This window comes from Poecile atricapillus, chromosome 30 (assembly GCF_030490865.1).
Source record: "Poecile atricapillus isolate bPoeAtr1 chromosome 30, bPoeAtr1.hap1, whole genome shotgun sequence".
NCBI classification, from domain to species: domain Eukaryota; kingdom Metazoa; phylum Chordata; class Aves; order Passeriformes; family Paridae; genus Poecile; species Poecile atricapillus.
Window position 1 is genome coordinate 2,047,874 of NC_081278.1, and position 24,067 is coordinate 2,071,940.

A 24,067-nucleotide genomic window follows, 5' to 3' on the forward strand; every position below is an offset into this window, starting at 1 on the left:
TCTCGCTGCGGGCCCGGGAGAGGGCGGCATGGAGCTGTGGCCGGTGAGTTGTGCCGTGGCCGGCCCGTGTTGGCCCTGGCGTGAGGGCGCTCCGGGAGCGGCTGCCCGCGGTCTCCTTCCCGCTGGGGCCTCGGCAGGAGCCGCTGCCGGAGCAGCGCTGGCTCGTCCCGGTTCGTGTCGGTAGCCCAGAGGTGGCTGCGCTGTGCCCGGGGGTGGGCGGGAAAATTCCTGGCGCCAAGGGTTTGTGTCCCCAAAGGAGCCAGAGGAGTGGTGTGAAAGTGACTTTATTGCTGCCCAAAGGGAGAGGCCGAGGGGCATTTGCCATGCGCTCTCTCCAGTTGCTGGAGGACGCAGCCTTTCCCCATTATCGGAGGTGCTTGGAAGGTTCAAGCTTCCCGATCTGCCTCCTGCATGTCCCGGTTAAGATGTACACCTCACTTTTCTATAACATCTGATATTGATGGCTCTGTTAAGTCTTTGTTCTTCTGGAAGTTCAGGAATTTAGCGGGACTTTGAGCAGCGGTCCTTGTCAGCTAGTAACATTTTCTGAAACTGTTCTCCCATTGCTTCCGTATGTGCAAGTCCCTGGCCCTATCTGCAAGCAGATTCACTCATTGACTCTGTCTTTTCTTCCTGTGTGTTTGATTTTGGGATTGCTCTCAGTGCCCTCATTCGCTGTCCTTTTGTAGCCGTTTCTGGCTCAGGAGGTCTGGCTGCTCCCTGCATCCCCTTGCTCACCTGCTGAATGAGCTGCACTCAGCAAGGTCGGGCATGGTGAAAAGATGAGAGTTGCTGTAGAACATAAGAGGAGAAATAGCATTTGTTTAATCCATGGACTGCCAGGGAAACATGGAGATGTGTTCCATTCCCATCTGTTCCATATTTGGACCAGTATGTGAGCTTCTTTCTTCTATCCTTTGTTATCTGTTTCTCCACTTTTCCTTTGTGATCTATTTGCCAGCAGCAGTTCGAGTCATTTAACTTTCCACAAACTCTGCCTCCTTTTCCTGCTGAAAGATAATCTGACCCCATCCCATGGTGAAATGTGTTCCTCATCTGAGTGGATTGGTGCTCTGAAAGGTTAGGAGCTAGTGCCTTCTGGTTGGGTATTATTGTGATGACATCCTGTAATCTAATTACACCATGGAAATGATAAATGAGTTCTGTGGCTCCTAATATGAATTTTTTAGGGTTCCCAGGGGCTGGTCCATGGTGTTGCAGGATTTGTTCAGGTGGCCATTCATCTTTTCCCCTTTTTGGGTCCTCCCTCCAGCTGGGGCTGCATCAATTTTTGGCTTTTCTCTAATTAAATCAGCATATACTTGGATTCCCAACTGATTTCCCTGAACTTGTGGTAGCAAAAAAACCCCAGTGCTCTAATTCACCCAATATAACATAGAAAGTGACAGCATGAGTTAAGGTGGGGAGTGGGATGATTCCCCCACATTTTTTATAGTGAAATTTTCACAACAAATCTCCATTTGCTGTTTTCCTTTGCAGCTTAACCTATTTCTGCTGCAGTCAAATATCCTCACAATGGGCTCTGCCTTTAGCTGTGCAAATTCTTTCCCTGCCAGCAGGCAGAGCTTGGGGTGAGGGGCAGAGGGAATCAGCCCAATTCCTCCCCCAGGCAGGAAGAGCCTGGTACATTGTCCATGCTTTGCCCCAGAGGTGTTGATTTGCATTTCTAAAGCTCCTCTCCTGCCCCATGGCCCCCCTGGTTTAGGAAGGTGTCCAGAGATCCAGCCAGAGCTCAGAGCTGGGGGAGAAGGCTCAGGGCAGGGAGAAGTGCCACAAGTGCTTGGAATGTGGGAAGGGTTTGAGAAAGAGCTCCAAGCTCATCCAGCACCAGGTGATTCACACTGGGGAAAAACCCTATGAGTGTGGAGAATGTGGGATGAGCCTGAGCCAGAAGGGCCACCTGATGCAGCACCAGAGGATCCACAATGGGGGAAAGCCGTATGAGTGCGGGGAATGTGGGAAGAGCTTCAGAGAAAGCTGGGCCCTGATCCGGGACCAGGTGATCCGTACAGGGGAACGACCCTACACCTGCTTGGGATGTGGGAAGAGCTATGGGTGGAGCTCTGACCTGAGAAAACACCAGTGCATCCCCACTATGAGTGTCCCCAGTGTGAGAAGAGCTTCACTCAGAGCTTTCACTTGACCCAACACCAATGGAGGCACCAGTAAGGGAAGCCCTGCAGGAAGAGTGGGAAGAGCTTTGTGTGCTGTTCCAGCTCCATTCCCCATGGGAGGATCAGCGTTGGATGATCCCCAGTGACCCCCGTTGGGCAGAGCCCTGGTGATCCGTGGTCCTGGTGATGCATGTTGGGAAGACACCTGGCTGGGAGGCTCCACATCTTCCTGGCTCTCTGTTGGCACCTGGATGAACACAAGGGCAGGAATATCCATCAGGACACTGACTGAGAATGGGCATTCCTTGGGGAGAGCAGATTTGTTGATTTTTCAACCCCAGAAAACCTTTTCCATTCAATCCTGTCTTCTGGTGGCATCAAGGAATACTGGATGGTCTTGGAGGTCTTTTCCAACCTCAGTGATTCCACAGTTTCGATTTCCTATTGCCCAAGGCCGTTTTCCTCAGCCAAATGGTGATGGATCGGGGCAAAGATGAAGATTTTGGAGACAGTGGGGTGGAAACCCCTCCAAAATAGGTTCTTCCGTCCCCGCCAAGCTTAGGAATCCTCAGCCGGCACAGACACAGAAATCCTTTTCTTTTGGCCTTGATTTGCTTCTCATTTCTCTTCATCCTTTGAAAACACCTGAAATTGGGGTAAAAATAAAGACATTGAACTAGGGCATGGGTGGGGACATTGAGGCACATTGACATTGAGGGACGTAGACATGGAGAGTGACGTGGGGACACATGGACATGGATGTGGCCATTCATGGGGACATGGTGGGACACGGGCACTGATGGAGACGTGGGGGCCAATGACAGGGATGGAAACATGGTGGGGACACAGCCATGGGTGAGGACCTGGTGGGACATGGCCAGTGATATGTGGGGACATGGCCATGGCCGCTGCCATGGGGGGAACTTGCAGGGGCTGTGGGGGATGCTGGGTCTGAGGGAGTTGAGGGTTCCTGGCAGGGACTTGGGGCTTGCTGAGGGCTTTGGGGAGCCCGGGCCGAGTGGCTGAGGCTGCGCTGGGAGTCCCTGGTGGAGGTTCTGGGGCAGCTGCTCAAGGACTCCCTGCCCTGGAGCCCCAGCTGGGCATTAGGCTCCTGGTAGGGTGTCCTTGTCCCCAGGAGGGAAATCCCAGCACACCCAGAGTGTGAGGGGCAGCTGAGAGGCCACACCAGGGAGGGGAAAGCCAGACAGAGCTGTCCCCCTCCAAAGCTGTACCCTAAAAATCCCCAAACTTGAGGATTCCTCCCAGGAAAGAGCTGCCAGGAGGTGCCAGAATTGAGTGAAAGGGGGGATGGGATCCCTAGACTGAGGAGGAGGGGCCTGGAATCCCCAGACCCAAGCACTGACAACAGGGCTGGGAACTTGGGGGATGATTGGAATGGGGCAAAAGAGTGGGGAAAAAGAGGGACCTGGGACCCCCCCACACCCCCCCTAATTGGGTTGGTACAAGTCCCACTCTTCTTCCTTCTTTATGCCTCCTCTCCAGCCCTTCTCCCTTTGCTTCCTCTGGCCTCCTCCATCCCTGGCTTTGCTCCCCACCCGGGCCCAGCACCCGCCCATGTCCCCTCCTTTTCCCATCGCAGTCGCATCCTGTGGGAGGAGCTGGGATGGAGCCGGGGCAGGTCGGGCTGGGGCAGCGCTGGGCTCTTGGCCCGGACTGGGCGCTCTCCACGTGCTCCCTCCCCAAATTTCCCTGGCGGCCTCAAGGGATCCCGGTATTTTTGGGGGTTTGCTGGGTTTCAGGTGCCTCCCAAGGACCCCCAGAGATGGGTGACATGGGGGTGACACATGTTCTGCCCCCAAATCACAGCCCCCCTGCAGGGTCTCCCCAAGTCCTTCCCTACTGCCCCCCATAAATGGGACCAGAGAGAACTGGGAAGTTTTATTGGGAACACTGGGAGCAGCGGGGCGGGGGCAAAGTGACAGCGGAGCTGGGGGACACCCCCCCCCCCAAATCATCAGGGGGACAGAGTGGGGGGCTCCCAGCCAGGTCCAAGGCCACGGGTAGCGGCTGCGGCCACTGGCGGCTCAGAAGCTCTGTGGGCAGAGGAAAGGGAGTGACACCGGGCTGGGGGCCCTGGAGGAAGCACACACACACCGAAGGAGGGGGGACACGGTCCCCAGGACCCCCCCCCAACCTTCTTGTGCAGGCAAAAGCCAAGCCCCAGCGCCAGAAACACAAAGCCCAATATGGAGCCCCCGATCCCCGTCAGCTTCTTGCTGCGGCCGGGGTCCAGCAGCATCTCTGGGGGGTCTGCATGAGTCAGGACCCCCCCAAACCTCTCACAGACGCTCCAAGCACCCTCCCAGTTTCCCCCAGCCCACTCAGGACCCCCTGAAACCTCCTCCCCGTCCCTTCCCAGCCTCCCCAGGATCCACCAAAGCCCCTTCTGTTTCTCTCAGGATCCCACAGCCCCCTCCCAGTTGCCCCCCACTGCCCCAGGACCCCCAGACCCTCTCCCAGTCCCACCGGGACTCACCAAGACTCCTCCCAGACTCTTCCAAGCACAAAGAACTTCATCCGAACCCTTGCTTTTCCAGCCCCAGTCTCCTTCCAGCCCCTCCAGGCTCACTCAAATCCCTCCCAGTTACACCCAGCACTCCCAAAATCCCTCCCAGTTTCCACCAGGATCCCCAAAACGTCATCCCACCCTCCCCAACATCCTTCAAACCCCTTCTCAGCTGTTCTAGGCACGTGACTCCCTTTCCCAGTTTAAACCAGTCTCTCTCAAACTCACTCCCAGTTACTCCCAGCACAGCCCAATCCCCCTCCCAGCCCCCGCGGTGCCTCCCCCGCTGCCCCCGGCGCTGTGGGGGCCGGGCCGTGCCCCAGTGCCGGCTCAGGGGGTGCTCCAGGCTGACGTGCTCCGCCTGGCAGCTGGAGCTGACCCCGCATTGCCGGGGGTGGGTTTCCAGCAGCACCAGGAGCTGCTGGGTCCAGTCCCCGCTGGGGTCACGGCAGTGGCCACCACATGCCCCGAGAGCTCCTGCTGGCCCTGGGACCAGCTCAGCTGGATCTCGGCAGGGTAGAAATCCATCCTGGAGCAGAGCAGCCGGCCGGGGCCGGGCTGGGAGTTAAAGGGCACCAGCGAGATGGAAACGCTGCGGGCACTGGGGGAGAGAGGGGACACACTGGGATCAGCTGGGGGGGCACTGGGAGAGAGAGGAGAGGAGTGGTTTGGCATTGAGAGGCACTGGAAATGGACTTGGGTGGCACTTAAAGAGATGGGAGTGCATGGCTGGGAGTGAAGTGAGAGTGAACTGGGAGTAGACTGGAAGTGGACTGGGAATGGGCTAAGAAGGAGTGGGAGGGACTCTGGGGCCTCTGGGCGGGACGGTGGTGGCACTGGGAGGCCGAGTCCAGCGTGGGCACTCGGTTTTGTGGATCTGCCTGGCAACTGATGAGTCATCCATGAGCCGCGCTCTGATTGGCTGATGGGCGTCAAATCCACGCAGGGGTCGAGATGGACAGGCAGGGGCGCTGGGAGTGACTGGGATGGACTGGTAGAGACTGGGACGAACTGGGAGAGCCACGGGAGCCTCTGGGAGGGACAAGAGACCCCGGACATGGGCACAAGGAAGGCTGAGGACTCTGGGGTGATTCCCAGGGAGGTTTTGAGGGACACATCTGGGCCCCGCTCTGTGCCCCGTGAGCAGCGACCCGAACAGAAAAGTTCAGGAGCAGGAGGAGGTGTTTCTCAAGACTGATTTTAATCCTCATTCTCCTGTTCTGATTTGCTCAGTCCAAAATTCAATTAATTTCCCCATGTCAGGCTGTTGTGCCCATGATGGTGATCCCTGAGTGATCTCTCCCGCCCTTGTCGCGACCCAAGAGGACTTGGATTTGTTTCGGTTCAGTGGAATTCATGGTGATTTTGGGGGAACAGGAGCAAAGCAGCTGGAAAGCACAGTGGGCTTGACAGGGACTGAAGCAGGGCAGGAGTTGGGGCTGCCTCGAGTGAGCTCTCACAATGTGAACTTTCGTGGGGTCTTTCTAAGGGAATTTTGTTGAATTTTTACATTCATTATTAAAAAGCAGCGTCACAAGTGGAGCTCCACTTTCAGTTTGAAATGAGGGACTGGAACGTGGGCGATGGGACTTCCATAACCTCAGATTGTTCCTTGATACTGGGCACTTCAGCTTTGGCAATGTGATGCCCTTCAGCAGCAAGGTCTGTCCCACCCACTGATTTCTGGCTCAGAGCCAGGCCACACAGTGTCACAGAGTTCTTCTGGATTCCTTGAGGCCCCATAGTGTCACAATAGTGTCACCGTGGCCCCTTGGCTGCATGAGACCACTGTGTGGTGCAGAGTGCCACAATGTTCTCCTTGGTTGTGCAGTGTCACCATGAAGCCCTGGTCACACCAGGTCCTGCAGTGTCACAAAGGCCCCTTGGTTCCATTTGGCCCCACAGCACCACAATGGACCCCTGGTTCTGTGGAGCTGCACAGGGTCACTGTGGTCCTCTCAGTTCCATGAGGCCCTGCAGTGTCACAAGGGCCCCTTGCTTCCCCAGAGTGTCCCAGTCATCACGGAATGGCAGAATCCAATTGGTTGGAAAAGACCTTTGAGATCATCAAGCCCAAACAATGCCCTCATACCACCCTGTTACCCAGACCATGCCACTAAGTGCCACTGGAGAGGGACAGTGACTCTGCCACCTTCTTCCTGGCCAGCCCATTCCAATTCCCAATCAGCCTTTCTGGGAAGAACTCCTTCCTATTGCCCAGCCTAAACCTGCTCTGGTGCAACTCAAGGCTGTGTCTCCTTGTCCTGCCCTCTAGCAGATCCCCACTCGCAGCCAGCTTGGTGTCATCTGCAGTTTGTGAGTGCTGGACTTGACGCCCTCAGCCAGACCCTCAGTGAAGATATTAAACAGGACTGGGCCCAGCACAGATCCCTGGGGACACCACCAGGGACTGGACACCAGCTGGATGCAGCACCATCCCCACCACTCTCTGGGCCTGGCCTCCAGCCAGTTCTGCAGCCAGCAAAGAATGCTCCTGTCCAAGCCGTGGGCTGCAGCTTTTCCAGGGAATGCTGTGGCTCTCCGTGTCCAAGGCCTTGCTGAAGTCCAGCTAGACACATCCAGAGCCTTTCCTGCACCCACCAGGCGGGTCAGCTGGTTGTAAAAGGAGATCAGGTTGGTCAGGCAGGATCTGCCCCTCCTAAAGCCACGCTGGCTGGGTCTGACCCCTGGGCCATCCTGGAGGTGCCGTGTGATGGCACTCAAGGGGATCTGTTCCAAAACCTCACCAGGCACTGAGCTCAGGCTGACAGGCCTGGAGTTCCCCAGAGCCTCCTGCCAGCCCTTCTTGGGGATGGGCTCACACTGGCCCCTCCAGTCCTCTGGGACCTCCCCAGTGAGCCAGGACTGATGAGGAGAAATGATGGAGAGCAGCTTGGGGAGCTCATCCACCAGCTCCCTCATCCCCCTAGCATGGATCCCATCCAATCCCATCCACCTGTGAGCATCTGAGTGGCTCAGCAGGTCTGTGACTGCTTCCTCCTGGATTACAGGGGGCTGTTGTGCTCCCTGTCCTCATCTACCAGCTCAGGAGAACACTTGTCCTGAGGAAAACCTGTCTTATTGTTGAAATTTGAGGCAAAAAAGGGGTTAAGTACCTAAGCCTTTTCCTCATCTTTGGTAACCACATCCACCCCCATAAGGAATGGAGGTTGTCTGTAGCCTTCCTTTTGCCATTAATGTATTTATAAACACATATTTATTATCCTTCACAGAAGCAGCCAAGTTAAGCTCTAATTGAGCTTTCATTTCTCTACCTTTCTTTAGGCATGACCTAATGACATCCTTAAACATTTCCTGAGTTGCCTACTTCTCTGTCCAAAGGTGGTGCAACCTCATCTTTTCCTTGAGTTCCTGCAAAAGCTCCCTGCCCAGCCAGGCCGGTCATTTTCCTGGCTAGGTCATTTTTTGTAACGGAGGGACAGGCTGTTCCTGCTCCTTCAAGATTTTTTCCTTGAACTGTGTCCATCCTTCCTGGAATCCTGTGTTTTAAAAAGCTGTTTCCCTTAAAAAAATCAGTACCTGATTTGGTGCTCCCAAATCTGTATCCTTAATTGGCTGAAGTCTGCTCTTTGTAAGTCCAGTGAAGGAGTTTTGTTTATGCCCCTCCTTCTTTCACAGAATATTTCAAAACTCAATGATTTCATGGCCACTGTACCCCAGGCAGCCTCCAACCACCACATCCCCCAGCAGCCCTTCTCTGTGAACAGCAGGAGACACAGCTTTCCTTGGCAGTGGCAAGAGAAGGAAACCTCCCCAAAGTGCAGCCTGGCAGGTTCAGCCTGGAGGGGAGGAGAAAGAAAAGTCCCTGCCAGGGTAGAATTTTGGTGCAGGAGGTGTCCCAGCGTGAGACTGGACCATGCCATGGCTGAGTGTGCCAGGAGCCGGCAGTCAGTGGGGCCCAGGGATGCTCCAAGGGACTTGGAGTTTTGCTTCTGACTCCTTGAGCAGCTTCTTCAACCTTCTCTCAGTGCCTGAGGGTCCTGAACTCAGCCCCAAATCCACCCTGGGTTTCATTAAAATACAGAAAGCCTCGGGGGCTCTTTCTCTTCATTCTGTTGTCTTCAAGTCCAAGGCTTGTGCAGCTGCTTGGAGTCACTTTGGAATTCTCTTAAGGAGGAAGATTTGAAAATCCACTGTGTTTTTTATTTTATTTAAATCAAGGATGTATTTTTTTATTTTCTGGTTGAGAGAAGAGGTGACAGAAGCATTCCCCAAGTGATCCTGATGCTGAATGTCTCCTTAGGAGGTCTGGTCAGGGAGAAGAATGAGCCCCTTGTGGGCTGCCCCTGTTTGGACAACCTGTTCCTCACCCTGAGCCTCACCATGTCTGACATGGCCCACCTGGGACTGACATCCCAAAACATTGAAAACATTTATCAATTTTTCTTTATCAATAAATCTAATAAATTAATAAAAATAAAATTTTATTTTTTATAATAATATTATTCTGTATTTTTAAACCTAATTTTAATATTTATATAAAATAATTGATACATTTTTAGCAACTAAAAACATTATCCGTCTTTGCTCCTAAGTACCACAATTCCCTTCATTAATTGACGACTATTTCTCCCTCTTTATGCAAATTAGTCCTATTTTTAGTCCGTTAATCATCTTTTTTTATCATTTTCTCAGACAGGGTAAAAGGGACCACGTTGGGGCCCATGGAAACTTTTCTGGGGAATATTTGGGGCAGTTTTGGGTCTGGGGAGGGAATTTAGAGAGAATTTAGAGATTCTGGAAGACACTTGGGGAAGCCGGGTGGGCACTTGGAGGGGCACTTAGGGATTCTGTGAGAAAATTTGGGGTCCGGGGGTGAACTTGGGGGTCAGGGACGTGAATCTGGGGGCCCTCCGGGGTCCTGGCAGGCACTTGGGGGGCTGTAACGAGGATCGCTGGGCAGCGGGGCATGATGGGAGTTGTAGGCGTCGGTATAATATGGTTTAATGGGCCCCCGGAGCATCACGGGAATTGTAGACGCAGCTCCAATGGGTTCCGGTGAGTCGCGGGGCATGACGGGAGCTGTAGTCCCGGAAGTGGCTCGGAAGGCGCGTTTGGCAGTGTGGGGAGGCACTTGGAGAACACTTCTGCATCCGAGCCGTGGCTGCAGGTCCTCGGGGAGAATGTATACGGCTCGGGAGCACTTGGGGGGAACCTGGGGAGCTTTAACCGGGCTCTTTAGGGCGGGGGGCACGGCAGGAGGTTTGGGCGCGGAACCGTGTTCTGGGATGATGTGAGATGAATTCCCAGCAGTGGCTGGAAGGGGCATATGTGGGGTTGGGAGGATTCCGGGATCCGGGAACGCTTTGGGGGGTCCTGAACGGGCGCTGAGGGAGCACTCAGGGTTTGTGGAGGGTTTGGGGGAGACTTGTGGGACATATGGGGGGCGATACTGGGGTTCTGGGGAGCGCAGGGCATATTCCCAGTCCCTCACAGCCTGGTCTCAATTGCCCCCTGCAGGCTCCTACTCACTGTCAGGACTATCCCAGTATGATATCCCAGTATGATGTCAGTACACAGCCAGTGCAATCTCAGCCACTGCCAGGATGATCCCAGTACAAACCAGTCTCTGCCAGTGCTGCCACTCCTGGGATCCCCCAGCCCTCTCTGTGTTCTCCCCTCCCGCATCTCCCCAGAGGAGCCGCAAGGGTTGGAAGTCCCCAGCCAGGGTCCCCAGCCAGCCCCAGGTTGGATCTGCAGCCCCCAATTTTCCCAGTTTCTCTCTCCTTTTCCCCGGGCCGGGTTCCCTCCATCCCCAGTGGGTGGGAGCAGCGGAGAGCCCCGCGCTGCCCATCCCGACCTGTCCTGGCTCCATCCCCGCTCCTGCTGTGAGCTGTGAGGGGTTTGGGAATGGGGTACCGAGGGTGTCACTGCTCCTGGGGGGGAAGGAGGAGGGATGGAAGAAGAAGGATGAAGGAGAGCAAGAAGGGATGGAAGTAGGAGAAGGGAGTAGTGTTTGGGAGGAGGTAGAAGAGGGAGGAAGAGGCGGAGCAGGAGGAAGAGGAAGAGGAGAGACAAAGGAGGATCAGGGAAAGGAGAAGGAACCACAAGGTCCAGCACTCCCTTAATTCACACGCCCACCCGTGGGATCATCACCCCGCATCCCACAGCTGACCGGGGAGGGGGGGATTGGTCCTGATATCCTGGAGGGTTCCCGGTTTGGGTTTTTTTGTGGGTGATGTTTGAAGAATGAAGAATTCCAAAGCTGTATGCAAAATGCCCCTTGGTGGGACATTGTGGGGTCCTAGTGGCAGCGGCTGGCAGAGGCAGCCTGGAGGATCAGAGCCCTGTGTCCCCCAGGACCCCAAAGTGGGGAGCCCAGAGAGGGGGAGCGCCACAATTCACGGGACCCTCAACAGCCTGGAGAGGGGCAGGGGGGACTCCTTGGACCCCCTGCACCCCAGAGCAGAGAATAAGGGGAGAAGGGACTCTGAAGCCCCAAAACCCTCCAGCATCCCTAAGTGTTGAGATGGAAACGGGTAACTTCTCGGATTCCTGGCACTCCCAGCAGCCTGGGGAGGGCAGGGACCGAGTAGACTGGGGACCCCTGGTGCAAGCGTGACCTCCAGGAGCTGGGATGGGAGGGAGACCCTGAACACCAAAGGGGAGAGACCAGAGATGAGGAACTCCTGGGAGGCATTTTCAGGGCTGAATCTTGGTGTTTGGGGGTTTTTACGGACTCCAAATTCCCAGTGACTTTTAGAGGTGAACATGGGCAGAAGGAACCCCCTCAGCCCATGTGCTCATGAATCGTATTTTTCCCCAAGCCAGGATTCCCCATTCCCAAACCTTGGCCGGATGGAGGAGGAGTCTGTGAGGAAGAGGAAGATGCCCCGGGACACCCAGGCAGGTGAGGAGGAAGTCAGTGCCCTTTTCCCCCTCTCTCCTGCTCCATCTCCCAGCCCAGCCTGGCCCCCAGCTGCAGGACAACCCCGCTGCTGACGCCATCCTGCTGGGAACACACTGGGGGGATCTCCTTCCCCTTCCTCCTGTCACGAAGGCAAATCCCATTCTCTCCTTATCCTTCCTCCCCCAGACAAGGAACTGAGGATGGAGACCAAATCCCCACGGCAGAACCTCAAGGAAGAGGCTGATTTGAGCAGCTCCACATTCCAGGAATCCAACAAGGAGGAAAAGCCCCAGAGATCCCGCAGGAGAAGGGGCTCCAAATGCAGCCCAGGGTGCTCTGAGGAGGAAAGACCCACCCTGTGCCGGGAAGGCAGCAGGAGATCCAGCCAGGGCTCTGAGCTGGTGGTCCATGAGCAGCTTCAGGATGGGGAGAAGCGCTACAAGTGCTTGGAGTGTGGGAAGAGCTTCAGCCGGAGCAGCAAACTGATCCGCCACCAGATGATCCACACTGGGGAATGGGCCTATGAGTGTGGCAAATGTGGGAAGGGCTTCAGCTGCAACTCCGAACTCATCCGTCACCAGCGCATCCACACTGGGGAGAGGTCCTACGAGTGTTCTGAGTGTGGGAAGAGGTTTCAGAGGAGCTCTCATCTCCTCGTGCACCAACGGATTCACACAGATGAGAGGCCCTTCTGCTGCCCTGACTGTGGGGAGGGCTTCAAGCACAACTCCACCCTTGTCAGGCACCGGCGGATCCACACTGGGGAGAGGCCCTACGAGTGTCCCCAGTGTGGGAAGAGCTTCAGAAACAGCTCCCACCTGACCATCCACCAGAGGACCCACACTGGGGAACAGCCCTATGAGTGTGGGGAATGTGGGATGACCTTCAGCCAGAGGTCCCAACTGACCGTTCACCAGATGGTCCACACTGGGGAGAGGCCCTTTGAGTGTCTCCAGTGTGGGAAGAGGTTTCGCATCAGCTCCACTCTCCTCGTGCACCAGCGGATTCACACAGAGGAGAGGCCCTTCCGCTGCCCTGACTGCGGGAAGGGCTTCAAGCGAAACTCTCACCTCATCACCCACCGGCGCAGCCACACCGGGGAGAAGCTCTACAAGTGTCCCCAGTGTGGGAAGAGCTTCACCCAGAGCTCTAACTTGATCAGGCACCAACAGAGGCACCAGTAAGGGAAGCCCTATGAGTGCTCCAAGTGCAGGAAGAGCTTTGTGTGCTGTCCCAACTCCATCCCCCATCAGAGGACCCACGTTGGGCAGAACCCTGATGACCCACATTCCCAGTGATCTGTGTTGGGAAGACACTGGGCTGGTGGTCCTTTTGTTTTGTTCCGATTATCTTTTGATTCATCTTCATCTCTTTAAAACACACAAAATTGGGGTAAAAGTCTACAAATTCATCAAAGGCATCTAGAGCCTCACATTTTACTAGTGCTTCAAGGTAATCTGGTATTCAGGGAAATACTTGGGGGTTGTGGAGCTATTTGGTGGAGTTTTCTCCATTTTTTGGCACTCAAAGCAACAAGAGTTTTATCTGTAACCTAAAAACCACTCAATGCCACTGAAAACTGCACAGTGCCACTCAAAACTATTGGATTCCACAACCCCTCAGGGTGTGATGCCTTAAGTTTTAGCTTCCATATTTTTCATATTTTGCACTGTCTAGGTTTGTATTTTGGAACTTCCTGTTTTGTTACTGAGCTCTCTTCACAGAGTAGGTAGACAAAACAATTCCTTTTCTAGCTTGATACCAAGGACAATCATTACAAGTTTCAGGCTCAAAAGCATAAACAAGGGTGGACTGAAGAGAGAAAACAAGAAGGACAGGACTTCGTCATCTGAAGCTATAATTGGACCATGAACCCCAATATCCAGATGGACCTAAACTTCTAAAAATCTGAGACCTCGTGATGAGTTGGTTTGTTTGGGTTTTTTTTGACCATTTTTGGTTCATTTTGGGTGTAGCCCTGGGCAGGCTCTTGTACTGCCCAAGGTGTATCCTTTAAGGCCTTTTAATAAACTTTATTCTTAACTCTGTCTAGCCTCTGTTCTAGGTCAGCCTTCTGAAGGCATCAGGTGGAATGGGGTTGGAAGGGGATTGGGTGAAGTGGGATGCAAATCAGGAGGGGTGAGATGGGCATTGGGTGGGGCAGGATAGGTGTGATGGAGTTTGGGAGGTGTGAAATGGGGGAAATCAGGCTTGGGAAGGGGGTCTTGATGTCCAGCAGGGATGGGATGGGTTGGGGTTGGGATTGGGGATGTGGGGTGCGGCCTGCAATGAGACAGCCAAAGTTTGGGAATGATGAAGGGAGGGCGTGTCCATTATTGAGTGAGTTTTTGGATATTCCACATTCCTGAAGAGATTTTGGGGTATCCCACATTTCTGAGGCAGTTTTGGGGCACTTCCCAGCTCTTGGGGGGTTCCTGAGAGCAGCTCCATGGAGCCCCATTGTCAGGGGTAGTTGCCATGGGCATGAGCTCAGAGCTGCAGCCAGAGTGCGTTGCCTTGGTGCTGGAGAGCAGAGAAATGATGAATGCCCCAGATATCTCCAGGGTGTGTTTGGGGGGCAGAACAAGTTCTGCATGGGTGGTGCAGTCACTGCCCCAGCCCAGGCACTGCAGCCTCTGCTCCAGCCCCAAAGTGGCTGCCAAGCCCCTGGCACCCCAAAAACCCCACCTGGGAGAGGAACCACAGCAGGTGAGGCTGTGACACGGGTGTGACACTTGTTGGGAAGGTAGAATTAGAAAGACATTATAAATATGACTCCTTATCCAGAAAGGCTAAGGAAGAAATACAAATAAAAGAACAGTTTGAATAATTCAAAGAAGCTGGTCTGGTATGCCAGAACACATTCTTTCCCCCAATAAAACTAAGCTAAGACCCCTCTTCCCAGCCTTATAAGGAAAGGTCTGAAGGACCCTGAGATAACTAAAAATATGCAAAAGCAGCGATTTCTATAGGTCACACACAAATGTTACTGTATTAGTATACTTAGAAAGATTGGTTAGTGAAGGAATAAAATATTCAATGTATAGGTTATATAAGCAATTGTAAAGGAGAGCTCGCTCTCTTGCTATGCTCTCTTGCTTGCTCTTGGTCTCTCTTGCTTCACTCTTGCTACGCTCTCTTGTCTCTCTTGCCTCACTTTTTCTACACTCTTTTTCCTGCTCTTTTTACTTCTTTATGCTCTTTTCCCAGCTCTCTCACTTCTGTTCTGTTACTCTCTTTCTTAGCTATCTTAAGTCTTGAACTCATGTATTCATATTTTACTCCCTTTTGTATTGTTCCCTCTGAGCCTGCTTTGAGCTTTGTCTGCTGGTTCCTAGCAGGTTCTCTCTCTCCCCCATGCCCTGAAATAAACTACTAACATCTAACTTGATTATAGAGGTCTCTGCTGTGTCCCGGAACGTCCACACCCCAAAAGCGTCTCTTACAGACACTGACATGTGCCACAGCCCTGGAGCTCACAGCAGCTGAGATGGCGCTGGATCCAAGGCTGACTGTGGATCTCTGTCCCTCTCTCTTCTCTTGAATTCCTTTTCTCCAAATCTGTATAACTCAAAGTTGGACGGGTTAGAGTTTGCTTAGTCAGTGCTCTGTGAAGTGCTTTACTGTAATTCCATGTCACTTTATGATTTCCCAATACTTCATTCTCTAAGTTTTGCAAGTAAAAGCTTGTTTCTCCCCTCCTGGGAAGTTTGTTGTTTTCTCCCATGCACTGCCCGAGGGGATCGAGGTACCTCAAGTCCCTTTCCAGCAGGGGCCGAGCGAACTTGGGGCACAGCACAGGGAACTGCAATGCTGAGCAAGCCCTGGCTGGGTTGGAGGAAGCAGAAAGGCCAAGCTCTGAGCCCAGGCCTGGCACAGCAGGGCCTGTCCCTACCGGGTGGCTCGGGGCTCTTTGTGGGGTAGTGGGACATGAGGGGCAGCAAGGACAAATGCCATAAACCTGCAAGCCCTGCCATCCTCCTCAGGGAGGGCCGAGGGAGGAGCAAAGACCTTCCTGGCGCTGTGCCCTGGGCCAGGAGGGATTGTGCCAGTGGAGTTGACCCTAAATTTCTTCTCCCAGGCAGCTTTAGGACACGGAACATGGAGAAGCCAGAGTCAACTCTCAGCTTTCCACAGTCTTCCAGTAGAATCCTGTGTGGGGAGCAGCTTGGGAGCAGGGTTTGTGTGTCAAGGGAGGGGAATTCAGAGCCCTTTTCTCCCCCATGGCCTGAGGGTCTGCATTTTCAATGGCCCTGCAGCTGCCAAAGGGGCCTTTTTCACCCAGCTGAGAACAGTTCTGCTGATAACCTGTCCTAAACCTGCTTTTCCTGCAAATGTGCCAATGAAGCCTCATTTTTTGCAGCCCCAGGTCTTGTGCACATGCAGATGTGAAAACTGAAGGATGGAAAGGATCTGCTGGGAGGAATCCTCTTTTTCTTGTTTTTTTTGTGGTTTTAATTTTTTAATTTTTTTTTAATTGATTCCTGCTGGCAGCTCTGGGCAGAGCTGTGTAATTGTGTCTGACACTTGTCTGTGGCACTGTGCAGGTGGCCAAGGGGACCTTCCCTGAGCTGTCTGCAGAGGAATCCACAGCAGCCCAGGCCGGGGGTGCTCAGTGGCCGCTCAGTTCTGCTGACTGGACACGGCTCTGGATGCTTCCCTTGGAGCGTCTACAGGGAGGGAACGCTGGGGCTGCCCCGGCTGTGGTGTCACTGCCAGGGGAACACTGGGGCTGCCCCGGCTGTGGTGTCACTGCCAGGGGAACGCTGGGGCTGCCCCAGCCGTGGTGTCACTGCCAGGGGAACGCTGGGGCTGCCCCAGCTCTGGTGTCACTGCCAGGGGAACGCTGGGGCTGCCCCAGCTCTGGTGTCACTGCCAGGGGAACACTGGGGCTGCCCCGGCTGTGGTGTCACTGCCAGGGGAACACTGGGGCTGCCCCGGCTCTGGTGTCACTGCCAGGGGAACACTGGGGCTGCCCCACTCCTGCCCCACCGCATCAGCTCTGACAGCGCCTCGAGGGGACACAAAGGCTGAGCCAAAGGGTGAGAATTGCACAAGGGGCTGAGCTGGGAGGGACCCATTGGGATCATTGAGTCCAGCCCCAGCCCTGCATAGACACCCCAACAATCGCAGCCTGTGCATCCCTGGCAGCGCTGTCCAAAGGCTCCTGGAGCTGCAGCAGCCTCAGGGCCGTGCCCATTCCCTGGGGAGCCTGGGCAGTGCCCCAGCCCCCTGTGGGGGAAGAAGCTTTTGCTGATCTCCAGCCCAGCCCTGCCCCGGCCCAGCTCCAGCCATTCCCTCGGCTCCTGTCCCTGCTCACCTGGGCAGAGATCAGAGCTTGCCCAGAGAATCTGTGGCTGCCCCTGGATCCCTGGAAGTGTCCAAGGCCAGGCTGGATGGAGCTTGGAGCAGCCTGGGATAGTGGAAGGTGTCCCTGCCCATGGCAGAGGGTGGAATGAGATGAACTTTAAGGTCTCTTCCAAGCCAAGGCATTCTGTGATTCTGTCATTATGGGAGAGATGCTGAAGCTCTGGCTCCGCTTTATCTCACCAAATCTCTGGACCCAGCAGCAGCCATGGGTGGAATCATGTTGAAGGTTAGGTGGTTTTTTTTGTTTTGTTTTGTTGTTCTGGCCTGCCCGTGGAATTTTTACCCATTAGCTGCAGAGACAACCTAACTGTGGGTATTTAGTGGGTGATTGATAAAGGACAAAGAGTGGCCGGGCCCAGGGGGGGAAGGGGGGCAGGAAAGGAGGGTGGGGACAGTTTTTGGCTGGGGGGAAGGGGGCAGGAAAGGAGGGTGGGGACAGTTTTTGGCTGGGGGGAAGGGGGCAGGAAAGGAGGGTGGGGACAGTTTTTGGCTGGCTTTCTTCGGCTTTGGGGAAACACATTCGTCTCCGGGTCGCGGAGCTGCGGTGGAGAGAAGGGAATTTCGCCATCACCCAGACGGAGCTGCTGCTTCTTCTCCTTCTCCCCTCTTCGTTGGTGGCCTCGCACCCCCTGTCCTGCCAGGCACCGCCGCGGAGCTGCTGATCCACCTCATCCACCAGCGCAGGATCTCAGCTCGTCCCTGCTGTTCCAGCTGACTGTTTCCTCGGAGCCCCGCAGGAGCACCGGGACTGACTGCCCAAGGGGGTTTGTGAAAACAAAGCCTCTCCTCCATCCCGTCTCAGCTGAGAAAGCTGTCACGGGGCCCGTGGTTCTGTGTTCTTGTTATTGCTGTAGTTATTGTTTGTTTGTTTGCCTGGTTATACTAGTAAAGAACTGTTATTCCTATGCCCAGATCTCTGCCTGAAAGCCCCTTGATTTCAAAATTATAATAATTCGGAGGGAGGGGGTCTACATTCTTTCATCCCAAGGGAGGCTCCTGCTCTCCCTAGCAGACAGCTGTCTTCTAGAACCAAGACACAGAGTTACCAGTTTCCCTGATCCTGAGGCTGTTTGGGCTCCACTCCCAGAAGCTGAGAAGGAGGCTGCTTTGGCTCACAGCCCAGAGCCTGTGGAGGTGTACTGGGTTATACAGTGGGGCATTCGATACAATGAACTTGGGACAGTGCCAATTAGAAATTACTTTTAAGTGATAAGTCATCCATTATGTTTCTGGGGACCCTCTTCTTTATCCTTAGTGACCACCAGTACTGGTGGTTAGAGATTTTTCTCTTTTCTGGGTTTTCATTAAGAGAACCAATGTATCTAACACCCTTTCCTTTCTCTGATTTTTCTTCTGGGATTTTTACAGGTTCATAATTTCTACAGTAATTAATTAGCTCTTTAGCAACTTTGCTCCATGTCCACATTTTATGTTTCCTAGCAGGAGAACGCAGTTGTGAACCTGTCAGCTGAGAGGGGGTGGTGAAGGGAGTAAACCCAGGATCAGTGGAACCCGGTCGATCAGTCGGATTTCCAAGGAATCTATCTAGTCTACCCACAGGGGTTATAGCTGCTATGGGTTTTGCGGGGTTTTTTTGAGAAAAATTGCTGTAGGTTTAAGTGATTCTGGAAGGCCTTGAATTCCAGAGGTCATAATTTCAGTTTTCACAGGTAACAACATTGGTGATTCATAACCAACAATTAATTTTCTTTTGTGTATCATTTGTGAGCAGGCAGCTTTGTGAATGTTTTCCAGTAGTTGGTTGGGGGTACCAACTATAGCTATAGGGTCCCCCCTTTCCAAGGGGTGAAGCTCCTCTGCCCAATAAGCTGTGTGCTGAGTTAGGGACCATGGGTTACGTCTGTTTCCTGCTGTTAAGAAGATTCCATGTCCCCAGTACCCACTGGATTCCCGTTCTCTCAATCGAATTTGATCTCCTTCAGTGAGAGACACTCAGAATATGTATTCTGTCTCTGACTTGTGAGGGAGACACTTTTTTTCTTTTTTATTTCTTTTTTTTTTTTTTTTCTTTTTCATGGTTATATGCAGATCAAGATCCTTATCACTGATATAATTATATTCTGTTTTAATTAGAGGTTTCAAACTAGGACACCAGTGTTCCCCACAATTTTATCCAAGTTAGCTCCTTTGGAGGGTAAATTTGATTAATGTAAGGGGTTTCCCTCTCTTGTTTCTTTTAGCCAGTCAGCATTTTTTGAATATTTATCATGGAGGGCTACCACAACAGATTGACCTTAATCCTTTCTTCATCCAATTGTTCTTGCAAAATTTTAACTAGGTTTTAGAGGGAGTCTATTATACTTCTTTCCTCACTTCTTCACTTAAAGCGAGTTTCTAGAGCTGCTGTAAGACAAGCTCCCAAAACTGAGCAGAGTATAGTTTTATTTTTGCCCAGTTTAAATTCTGTTTCATGTTGTAAAAAAACCATACTCTATCAATCACATTTTCCAAATTAAACCAATTACTAAGCACCAACTTTTCCCTCCTGGAGGTCTGGCACTGTGTTTTGCTAACAACGCATAACATGCATAAAATGCAGCTTTAACTTCTGCACTGCCGTTTTCAGTCATTTTTACAAAGGGAAAAACCAATACAGGGAGGTATAAACTTAAATTATACACACACACACACACACACACAACTTTTTGCTTCCCTGTATGGGTAAAAAGAACAAATCTGCTTGGGAGGCTCTCCTTCAGTTTAAAATTCTGGTTGTCTCTTTGCTACACCGAGCAGTCAAAATTCATATGCACAACAACAACAAAACCAGTCCCACCCTTTTGCACTAAGAGATCTTTCATGAAATTCTGCAGACAGAGCCCTCAAGTGAGTGTGGGGTGCTTTTCACCTCGGCGTGTGCAGTTTGCAGGAAATTCAAGTCGCACCCCTTGCTTTCTAGACACCGCTCACTCTTTTGAGAGTGTTGGGCTAGGTGCAACTGGAGCAAAACATCCTTCCCCTAATACAGACTGCACAACAAACCTGCAGCTCCTTCTGTCTGTCAGAAATCCTGTCCGTGACTCCAGTTTAAATGTCATGATTCGCTAACGCGAGTGGGAGTTGCGAGAAGTTCATTTGAACTCAGAGCGCAAAAAAGGACACAAGGGATTTCAGTTGAAATCACAACAACAATAATGTACCTTTATTTTAGTGCCAACAAGGGTTATGTGAGAGAGGAGAGGGAGAGAGAGGGAGAGATAAAGAAAACAAAGTAAAGAAAGAGAGAAGAGGGGGTTATAGCTACCAACAGAGGAGATGGGGTCGCTGGGGTCTATTGCTGTGGGAGATCTCGCTGAAATTAACTCAGTCTTATGTAATTCTTCCCCAAAGTTACCTTGTTTCCAATGTGCTAATAAGCACCCCAAAGGAGAAGTACCCAGTGTGGGAGCATTGCTGCCCAAAACCCTTGTAATCTTCTCCATGTTACAACAACAATACACCACAACTGCTGAACCTGCAACGCTTTCGCAGTCGTCTGACGGACGGTGCCTGGGCAATACCAACGGGAATTCCTTTAGCCCAACCACGCACAGCTTTCACTGTGTCTTACTGGCAGGCACCCAAACCAAAGTAAAGCACCTTACCTTTCTCTCCTGGGGAAATTGTGAGCAGCAGAGACAGTCGCAGCTGATGGGGTCCCCGAGAATCCCTCGGTGCTGGCTGGAGTGTGATCGGGTCGCGAGTTCGCTCAGCAGCACTCACAAGGTCCCATCTGGGGTCGCCAAAATGTTAGTGTTCAGGAACACACATAATCACAGAATGATTATATGAAGGTGCTTTAATAAGAGATCTGGGTGTCAGGGGTACACATACCCAAATCTGACCTGACTTGGTTTTGAGTTCAACATGTTTTTATACTCTATCGTTATATAACTTACATATTAATTATTAAACTTACATTGTTCTATTGTATGCATTGTTTTTACCCAAGCATGAATTTCTTGTGATCCCCCTCAACCCCCTAACATTGTTCCTCATGTTCTTTAACCAATAATTATATCTAATCACATCTAACAATTGTATAATTTATCATATATCGATTACACAGGTGCAGTTTGACATGATCTTTAGCAAGTACAAGGCCTAACATTTCCCAGGGCCTACTTTTCCCGGGCTCGCCAAACCTAACTTTCTTTCTAAGTCCCTGAATTTTCTAAGATTTTAAAACCTTATACTATCAGAGTGACACTTGTCTTTACAAACAAACTGTGAGTCTGCTGATAAAATGAAACTATCACTGAGAGATAACAGAAACAAAGGGATGGATTCAACTGAAAGGTGAAAGAGACACTGGGGAAACACCATAAAATTCCACAAGGGCTAAGAACTAAGAAGGAGATTATGCACTGGGGGGAGGAGGGATGGTATCTCAGGTATCATGCGTACCAGGAAGTCTGTACCTCTCAAATCCCTCAGCCTATGGGGAAAGGGAGAAGGGACGTACGGCTGGGAATTAGGATAAAAGGGAGGCTGCGCCCTCCAAAAATTAGAGATCCCAGGGGAATTCCCCATGGCCTCTCCCTATATTTGAATAAATTAAAAGGACTCCTCTGTCTCCTTTTTGGATATAAACCTCTGGTGTTTGTGGATTAATTTTTTCTGACACTAACAATTAATATGAAGTTCAAAACTACAAACCTAGGCAGTACAGAAAATGAAAAATATGAAAGCTAAAACTAAGTGCATCATAGCCGGAGGGGGGGTGGAATTGAATAATTTTGGGGTGGGACTGAGTAGCATTCAGAGGCACTGAGAGGTCTTGAGGTGACAGATTGAAGCCCCTCATCTCTTTGAGTGTCAAGAAATGGAGACAACTACACCAAATACCCCACAACCCCCAAATACTCTCAAGTAGCTCCCTGATTCCCAGACTCTCTTGAAGCACTAGTAAAATGTGAGGCTTTAGATGCCATTGATTAATTAGATGCCATTAATTTGTTGATTTTTACCCCAATTTTGTCTGTTTCGAAGGGATGAAGATGAACCTAAAGATAATTAGAACGAAACCAAAATGACCACCAGCCCAGTGTCTTCCCAACACAGATCACAGGGAACGTGGGCCATCAGGGCTCTGCCCAACATGGGTCCACTGATGGGGGATGGAGTTGGAGCAGCACACGAAGCTCTTCCTGCACTTGGAGCACTCGCAGGGCTTCCCTTAGTGATGCCTCCGTTTGTGTTTGGTTAAGTGAGAGCTGTCTGAGAAGTTCTTCCCACACTGGGGACACTCATAGGGCCTCTCCCCGGTGTGGATGCGTTCGTGGGTATGGAGGCTGGAGCTCTGGCTGAACCCCTTCCCACATTCCTCACACTTGTAGGGCTTCTCCCCAGTGTGGATGCGCTGGTGGGTGATGAGGTGGGAGTTTTGCTTGAAGCGCTCCCCACAGTCAGGGCAGCAGAAGGGCCTCTCATCCGTGTGAATCTGCTGGTGCCTGAGGAACTGGAAGCTGGTCTGAAACCTCTTCCCACATTCTGGACACTCGTAGGGCCTCTCCCCAGTGTGGATCATCTGATGGATGATCAGTTGGGACCTCCGGCTGAAGCTCTTCCCACATTCCCCACACTTGAAGGGCCTCTCCTCAGTGTGGATGCGCCGGTGAATGGTGAGGGTGGAGTTGTGCTTGAAGCCCTCCCCACAGTCAGGGCAGCGGAAGGGCCTCTCCTCTGTGTGAATCCGCTGGTGCACGAGGAGACTGGAGCTGATCCGAAAACTCTTCCCACGCTCAGGACACTCGTAGGGCCTCTCCCCAGTGTGGCTGCGCTGGTGGATGATGAGTTTGGAGTTAAAGCTGAAGCCCTTCCCACATTTCCCACACTCATAGGGCCATTCCCCAGTGTGGATCATCTGGTGACTGATCAGGCTGTTGCTCTGGCTGAAGCTCTTCCCACACTCCAAGCACTTGTAGGGCTTCTGCCCTTTGTGAAGCTGCTCATGGACCACCAGCTCAGAGCCCCGGCTGGATCTCCGGCCGCCTTCCTGGCACAGGGTGGGTCTTTCCTCCTCAGAGCACCCTGGGCTGCGTTTGGAGCCCCTTCTCCTGCGGGATCTCTAGGGCTTTTCCTCCTCAATGGATTCCTGGAATGTGGAGCTGCTCAAATCAGCCTCTTCCTTGAGGTTCTGCCGTGGGGATTTGTCCTCCCTGGTCTCCATCCTCAGTTCCTTGTCTGGGGGAGGAAGGATAAGGAGAGAATGGGATTTGCCTCTGTGCCAGAGGGAAGGGGAAGGAGATCACCCCAGTGTGTCCCCGGCAGGACGGCGTCAGCAGCGGGGTTGTCCTGCAGCCAGGGCCAGGCTGGGCTGGGAGATGGAGCAGGAGAGAGGGGGAAAGGGGCACTGACTTCCTCCTCACCTGCCTGGGTGTCCCGGGGCATCTTCCTCTTCCTCACAGCCTTCCTCTCCATCCAGCCAAGGTTTGGGAATGGGGAATCCTGGTTTGAGGAAATACAAGGGATGAGGACATTGAGTTTGCATGTCTCTCTGTCCAAGCTCATCTCTAGAAGTCACCGGACATCTGGGGTCCATAAAACCTCTAAAAAACACCAAGATTCAGCCCTGAAAATGCCTCCCAGGATTTCCCCATCTCTAGTCTCTCCTGTTTGGGGTTCAAGGGTTCCCCCCTGTCCCAGCTGCTGGGGGGTCACGCTTGCACTGGGGATCACCTGTCTACTCGGTCCCTGCCCTTCCCAGGCTGCTGGGAGTGCCAGGAATCTGAAAAGTTCCTCCTGTTTCCATCTCCCCACTTAGGGATGGTGGGAGCCCCCAATGTCCCCCCAAGTAGGATTTTCCGCTCAGCTTTGGAGTTCCACATTCTCCAAACATCCCCCTCCAAATAAACCCAACCCAGGGACCTCCCCAGGATATCCAGGCAAAGCTCCCGCTCGCCGATCACCTGTGGGATGGTGGGTGATGATCCCACAGGTGGGGGGCTATAAATTCAGGGAGTGCTCGACCTTGTGGCTCCTTCTCCTTTCCCTGATCCTCATTTGTCCCTCTGCCTCCTCCTGCTCCTCTTTCATCCCTCCTCCTCCTCCTCCAGGAGCAGTGACACCCTCAGTGCCCCGTTCCCGAACCCCTCACAGCCCACGGCAAGAGCGGGGATGGAGCTGGGACAGGTCGGGATGGGCAGCGCGGGGCTCTCCGCT

General features: G+C 52.7%; 1 pseudogene; it reads right to left on the bottom strand.

Moving 5' to 3' along the window:
* LOC131589807 (uncharacterized) overlaps window positions 1–24,067 on the bottom strand; it is a 583,542-nt pseudogene that overhangs the window by 532,988 nt on the left and 26,487 nt on the right.